Here is a 7,812-nt window from a genome sequence, read left to right on the forward strand (position 1 = left end):
ATAGCCCTGGGTGATCATGTTTGGCACAGACTAATCAACTCACTTCCTTTTGTCACCTGCTGTCCCTGCCTTAGGAAAAAAGCGTTGGGCCAAAAAGTACATAATACAGAGGAGAATGGACTGGAATGAGCATGCATGAATTATGATGACTTCACTGTACTAGTCAGTGGGGGCAGTAGACGCCACTGAGTAAGCATGTGGCCATTGCTTTTAAAAGGACTGAGTGAGTAGAGCAACGAATCTGCATGAAATTTTGCATTAAGCTTGAACATTCCTCTGCAGAAACTATTCAGATGATCCAGAAGGCTGCAGCTATAGGCAACTGGTGACTGGCACCTTGATCATGACAATGTGCCTGCTCATGCATCAAGTCGTGAGCAGAGGTTTTTGGCACATATATGAGTATATATGCATATATACACACAACAGAATATTATTCAGCCATAAAAAAAAACAAGGAAATCCTACCATTTGCAACAACCTTGAAGATATTATGCTAAGTGAAATAAGCCAAAGACAAATACCATATGATTTTACTTATATATGGAATCTAAACAAACCAAACCAAAACCAACAAAACCCCCTACCAAATCATAGAAAAAGATATCAGATTTGTGATTGTCAGAGGCAGGGAAGAGGGAATTGAAGGAAGATGGTCAAAAGGTACAAACTTCTAGTTATGAGATAAGTAAGTACTAAGGATGTAATATACAGCATGATGACTATAACTTACACTGTTGCATGGTATAGAGGAAAGTTGTTAAGAGAATAGATCTTAAGAATTCTCATCATAAAAACAAATTGTTCTTTTTTAAAATTGTATCTATATGAGATGATGAATGTTAACTAACCTATTGTGGCAATCACTTCACAATGCATGTAAATCAAATCATTGTGCTATACACTTTAAACTTACATAGTGATGTATGCCAATTATTTCCTTTTTAGAACAATTTTTAAGAGTTTAATTATTTATTTTTAGAGAGAGGGAAAGGAAAGGAGAGAGAGAAACATCAGTCAGTTGCCTCTCGTGCACCCCCTACTGGGGACCTGGCCCACAACCCAGGCATGTGCCCTCATTGGGAATCACAACAGTGACCCTTTAGTTCTCAAGGCATCACTCAATCCACTGAACCACACCAGCCAGGACATCAATTATTTTTCAATGAAACTGGTAAGAAAGATATAGGCTGAGATTCTGTAGCATAGAATCACTTCTCTAACAAGTTGGAGGTGAGTGCTCCAGTCTACTGAGGGTGTGGGTGTATGCTCCATGAAGTTGTTCAGGGTCCCAAAGTCCTTCAGTGTTTTTGCTCTACTGTCTCCTAGGGTATTGTTCTCACTTACATGTCCTAATTGGGTTTGAATTCCAGCCAATGGGGAAGCAGAAAGAGAGGCACTCGAGGGCCAGCAGTTTCCTTTTAAGTAAATGATGTTGTAGTTGCAAATCTCATGGCGCAATGGTTAGAACTTAGTTTCATGGTTGCACTTGATGGCAAGGGAAGCTGGTAACATGGATAGCCTGGGAAGCCATGTACTCAGTTAAAACTCAGTTATTATAGAACAAAGGGATTTGGGACAAATGACATGCAGGCATACACAAGGCATAGGTGTAATTTGGTTTAGTTTTGGGGGGAAGAATTTTGGCAATATGCATTAAGAGCCAGGGCAACATACCTGGGGTTTGGCTTTAGAGAAATTTATCCTAAAAAAATAAGTATGTGCATAAAGATTTGGTTGTAGGAATGCTCATTGTAGAGTAATGTTAATAAGAGAAAACTGAAAACCATCTAACTACCTCATTGTTTACTATGGAGGAATGTTTTATATGTCCCTGAGTACTGAGGGACAATATCACCACAGTGACTAAGCCAAGAACCATAATACTTATAGGTCACCATTCCATGCTTTATCTGTGGCCATCAGACTTTGAGTGCCTACTCTGTGCCTCACCCTGCTCTAGAATTTTTACAAGCTTGATTTTATTTAATCAACCCTGCAAAGCAGGTGTTAATTTATTAATAAGTGGAGGCTCAAAGAGCTTAAGGAACTTGTTTAAGGTCAAACAGCAAATAAATGATGTGGTTAGATTGTAATTCAGTTCTGTCCAGTTCTTCCCACTCTGCTTCATTCATTTTTCTCATCTGATTTGCCCAGCAGGATTGCTGAGTGGAGCACATTGCTAAGGAAAGTGCAGTGTGCACACCATAGGGTGACTCTGGAGGAACAACTGTTTCACAGGACAGGTTTGTGGAGACAGAATGCTTAACGCTAAGCATTCATCAGGATGTTTGTTTACAAGTAGAAGACACAATCTTGAACTATTTTAAGTAGAAGAGGGGAAATTGTAAGAAAGTAGGGGTGTTTCACTGAGCCCAGGGCAGGGATGTAATTAACCAGGCATCAGAAGAACTAGAATTGGAATAAGAAGGTCAACAGAATTCAGAGAAATCACTACAAGGTGGGTGGGAACCCCCATAAAACAAGAACTATCTTCTGGAGGGTGAGCCCCTTGTAGCACAGGCTTCCCCCATTAGTGAGTGTTCTAGGAACCCATCTGTATCAGTGTACCAGCTGGCATTATCATGAGAGGCTGAATTTGGCTTCAGTGAATTTTTTGTAAACTCAACAAAATTTGCCCATTTCATGATGGGTGATTTATGAGTGCACCTGCCCATACTGTGCTGATTGTCCAGCAGTTTTTGATGAAACAGCATGACCCCTGTGCCCCACCCTCCCTATTCACCCAATACCCCCCTGAGCAACTTCTTTTTGTTTTTCCAGATGAAAAATGTCCTCAAAGGGAAACATTTTGTCAATGTGGAAGAGGTGAAACAAAAAATAGCAAAAACACTAAACAGCATCAAAATAGACAAGTTCAAAAACTGTTCTGAGCAGTGGAAAAAATATCTCAATAGGTATATTGCATCAAATAGAGAGTACTTTGGGGCTGACAGGATGGTGGCACAGTGGGAGAATATATTGCATACCACCTCCCAGAACCAGACTGGAAATAAAATTAAAGAGGAGAACAATCATCTGAGTTAAGCCAAAGGCTACTGGAAAAAGACTTTTAGCTAAAACTCTGATGGACTGGTAGGAAGAACAGGGACATTTTAAAGGGGCCAACTCCCACACACAGGCAGCAGGCAGAGGTGGCAGGGTGATGGACAGGAGTGGCGGGACAGTTGTCCAAGGTGGCAGCATGGCTGTGGGAGCTACCCCTTGAGAATAGTAAAGCCAGGACAACAGACCATGCTCCCAAGCACAGAGAGCCAGTCCCGAGATCAGCCCACAATGCATTATACACCAGTGAAAGGCTGCAAGGGCTCTCTGTGCTGAGGAGAGATAAAAACTGCTGGAGAAAACCCCACAATCTTTCTTTTTCCTTAAAGGGGCAAAGCACAGGTTTGTGTCTGTGGTTACTTACCTTGGGCCCCAGCAAAGGGAGGGTGGCACCGACTGGAGTTGTGCAAGGAGAGGCACGAGTGGGAGCCAGCCTCTGGGGAGAGGGATGGGGGAGCAACTGTAGGACTTTTAGGGCCCAGATATACCTGGACTCCACAGCAGCCATCGTTCTTGAAAAGAGCTAGCCCCTTTCAGGGAAAAATCAATTACCTTACCTTGTGGGATACTGCTCCCACCACCCTCTGAAATCACACTCACTACACCCTCTGAAATCCTGTTCATTCCACCCTGCACAGAAACTTTTTCAGTTTCTCTCTGTCTTGGTATTTTGTGTTGTTTTTTTTTTTCTTTTCTCCCATCCTGCACCTTAACCCTTGTTGAGGAGACACCAACATAAACAGACTCAGGGATTGTCACAGACTGGCTATAGGATGCAGCCAATCCATACACTTTTCTGGGAAACAGACTGGTGCTTCTCCCTCATGGGGGAACCACAGACATACCCTCCCAGCATCCGGCAAACCAAAAATCTGGGCTCTGGAGGCCTACTAGGTGCCCTACTCTGCTGAGTACAAGAAAATAATCCTGGACAGACTCAGACTAGTGGCTTGGGGGAGGGGAAACACACCCAACATCTTCCCTGAAGTCTGAAAGGCACCTGCCACTGGAGATCTAGGAATCACAGCCCCCATTTCTGCCAAAAGCCCTCTCAGAAATAGTTGGGTCAGCAACTAGTCTGATTGACAGCAGGCCAGCAGGCCAGCAGGCAGAGACAGGCAGAGGTGGATCCTGTGGTGACTTGCTTTGTTTGCTGACAAGACCATAGACCCAGTGCTGATAAAAGCCAGCTTTGCAGAGCCACTTGGCCCACTCTGGGGGCAGCTATGCCCAGAGGATTGAGCCACAAAGTGTGGATCACTTGTAGCATTGAAAAGGCTGCTGAGGGCCAGACAGGGACAGCACCTGACATTGGCTTACACCAGATTCAGACATCAGAGTGGTAGCGAAAGGGAAAAACTAGCAGGCAAACACTAAATTCTGCTTGGTTCAAACAGACAAATCCACTTGGTTCTTTTTTCATTATATTTGCTATTGTTTATTTTTTCACAGCCTTTTAATTATTTTTATCTATTTTTTCTTTTTCTTTTATTTTTGGTACTCTCGTTTTTCTTTCATATCTCATATTTTACTCTTATCTTTGATTATGCTTTTATTCCCTTCTCTCCTTTTGTTATTTTTGTTACTTTTTCTGTGTTCCTTTTCCCCATTTACATCTTTCAATTCATTACTAGTATTTGTTCTCTTCCCCTTTATCATCTTATAATCACTTTTCTTTCCTTTGGTCTTCTCATATTCCTTTTCCTTTTCCCCTTTCTCTATTATTCCATTTCTCCTCCTGCTTTTATTATTCTTTACTTTCTTGTCTGTGATATTGCTGTTGTGTGTGTGTGTGGGGGGGGGGTTGTTGCTTGTTTTTGGGTTGTTTTGCTTTGTTCTGCCAGCACCTATACAACAGTATACAAGACATGGTGGGCACTGAGCCTCTTGGTCAGCCAAACCAAGGGAGTTCCCACCAACAAATGGGCCAATAATAATCAAGACCCAAATACATCAGGAGAGTCCACATAACCCAGATGAAGCACATTTCTAGAACATACACATCAGGAGATTGAGGAGTCTGCACCACAGGGTCCCCCTGGACTCCTAACACACAAGGCCACTCCACAAGACAGAGAGTCAAAGCAGATGTATCTAATACATAGAAACAAGCACAAAAAGACAACTAAAATGGGGAAACAAAGAAAGAATCCCTAAATGAAAGAAAAGGTGAAATCTGCAGAAAAAGAGCTAAATGAAATCCAGGCAAGCAATTTATCAGACATAGAGTTCAAAGTAATGGTTATAAGGATGTTCAAGGAACTCAATGAGAACTCTAAGGAACTTGGTGGGAACTACATCAGCATGAAAAAAAGACATAGAAACCTTGAATAAGAAACCAGCTGAAAATGAAGAATGTAGTACTTGAAGAATACACTAGAAAGAATAAAAAACAGGCTAGACAAGCAGAAGATCAAATGGCAAGTTGGGAGACTTGCTGGTAGAAAAAAACACCCAGTCAAAGCAACAAAAAGAAAAAAGACTCAAGAAGAATGAGGATAGTTTAAGGAAGCTTTAACATAACAGTATTTCCATCGTAGGGATACCAGAAAGAGAAGAGAAGGAACCTGTTTGAAGAAATAATGATAGAAAACTTCCCTAATTTGTTGAGGGAGAGAGTCATACAAGTTCAGGAGCACAGAGTCCTAATCAAGATGAACCCAAAGAGGCCCACATCAAGGCACATCACAATTAAAATGGCAAAATTTAAAGACAAAGAAAGAATCTTAAAGGCAGCAAGAGAAAACAGCTTTTACCTACAAAAGAGGTCCAATAAGGCTATCAGCTGATTTCTCAACAGAAACACTATAAGCCAGAATGGACTGACATTAAATATTCCAGGTAATGAAAAGCAAGAACCTGCAAATAAGAATATTCTATAAAGCAAGGCTCTCATTCAAAATGGAAGGCAAAATAAAGATCTTCCCAAATTAAAAAGCTAAAGGAATACATTTCCACCAAACCTGCATTGCAAGAGATGCAAAAAGGGACTGTGTTAAGAAGAAGAAATAGAGAGAGAGAGGAACACAGGTACAAAGGAAAAAAAATGACAATGAATAAGTACCTATCAATAATAACCTTAAATGTAAATAGATTAATTGCTCCCATCAAAAGGCATAAGGCAGGGGAATGGATAAGAAAACACAACTCACAAATATGCTGTCTACAAGAAACCCACCTCAACAAAAGATTTACACAGGCTAAAAGTGAAGGGATGGAAAAAAGTATTCCATGCAAATGAACATTTAAAAAAAAAGCTGGAGTAGCAATACTTACATCAGACAAAATAGACTTCAAAACAAAGGCCATAACAAGAGGTAAAGAAGGTCACTGCCTAATATTTAAGGTGGCAAACCAACAAGAGGATATAACCATTGTAAACATATATGCACCTAATATAGGAGCACCTAAATATATAAAGAAAATCTTGGAGAACTTTAAAAAAGAGACCAACAGCAATACAGTCATTGCAGGGGATTTTAATACCTCGATATCAACAATGGACAGATCTTCCAGACAAAAATTCAACAAGGACACAATGGCATTAACACACTACATCAAATGGACTTAATTGATATTTACAGAACATTTCATCTGAAAGAAGCAAAATATACATTTTTCTCAAATGCACATGGATCATTTTCAAAATGGACCACGTGGCAAGACACAAAATAAACTTTAACAAATTCAAGAAAATCATATCAAGCATCTTCTTGGATCACAATAGCTTGAAACCAGTAATCAACCTCAAGAAAAAACTCAAAAACATTCAAATACATGGAGGCTGAATAGCATGTTATTAAACAATGAGTGGGTTAACAATGAGATCAAGGAAGAAATCAAAAAGTGCCTGGAAACAAATGAGAATGAACACATAGCATTCCAAAAACTGTAAGACACAGCAAAGGCAGTCCTGAGAGGGAAGTTCATAGCAATACAGACCTACCTAAAAAAGAAAATTTTCAAATACATGACTTAACCCTGTATCTACATAACTAGAGGAACAACAACAAACAAAGCCCAGAGGGAGTAGAAGGAAGGAAATAATCAAGATCAGAGCAGAAGTAAATAATATAGAGACTAAAAAAAAAAACACAAAAGGATCAATGAATCTAGGAGCTGGTTCTTTGAAAAGATCAATAAAATTGACAAACCCTTAACTAGACTTATCAAGAAAAATGAGAGGAACCAAATAAATAAAATCAGAAATGAAAGAGAAGTAACAAGAAGTACAAAGGACTGTAGGAAATTACTATGAACAACTATATGCCAAGAAATTGGACAATCTGGGCGAAATGGATAAATTTCTAGAAACATACACTCTTCCAAAACTGAAACTAGAAGATGCAGAAAATCTGAATAGACTGATAACAAGTAGCAAAATTGAAACAGTAAAAAAAAAACCCCACAAAAAATAAACGAATAACAACAACAACAACAAAAAACTACTGGCATGCAAAAGTCCAAAGGGCTTCATAGGTAAATTTTACTAAACATTCAAAGAAGAACTAACAACTATCTTCCTCAAACTACTCCAAAAAAATTCAAGAAGAAGGAAGACTCCCAAACTCATTTTACAAGGCCAGTATTATCCCCAAACCAGATAAAGACACAAGAAAGAAATACAGGCCAATATCTCTAATGAACATAGATACTAAAATCCTCAACAAAATACTAGCAAACCAGATCCAACAATACATATAAAAGATCTGACTTCCAGCAAGATGGAGGAATAGGTGGACGCAC

Source organism: Phyllostomus hastatus, unplaced genomic scaffold (genome assembly GCF_019186645.2).
Source record: "Phyllostomus hastatus isolate PE091 unplaced genomic scaffold, TTU_PhHast_1.1 phas_contig_524, whole genome shotgun sequence".
NCBI lineage: Eukaryota > Metazoa > Chordata > Mammalia > Chiroptera > Phyllostomidae > Phyllostomus > Phyllostomus hastatus.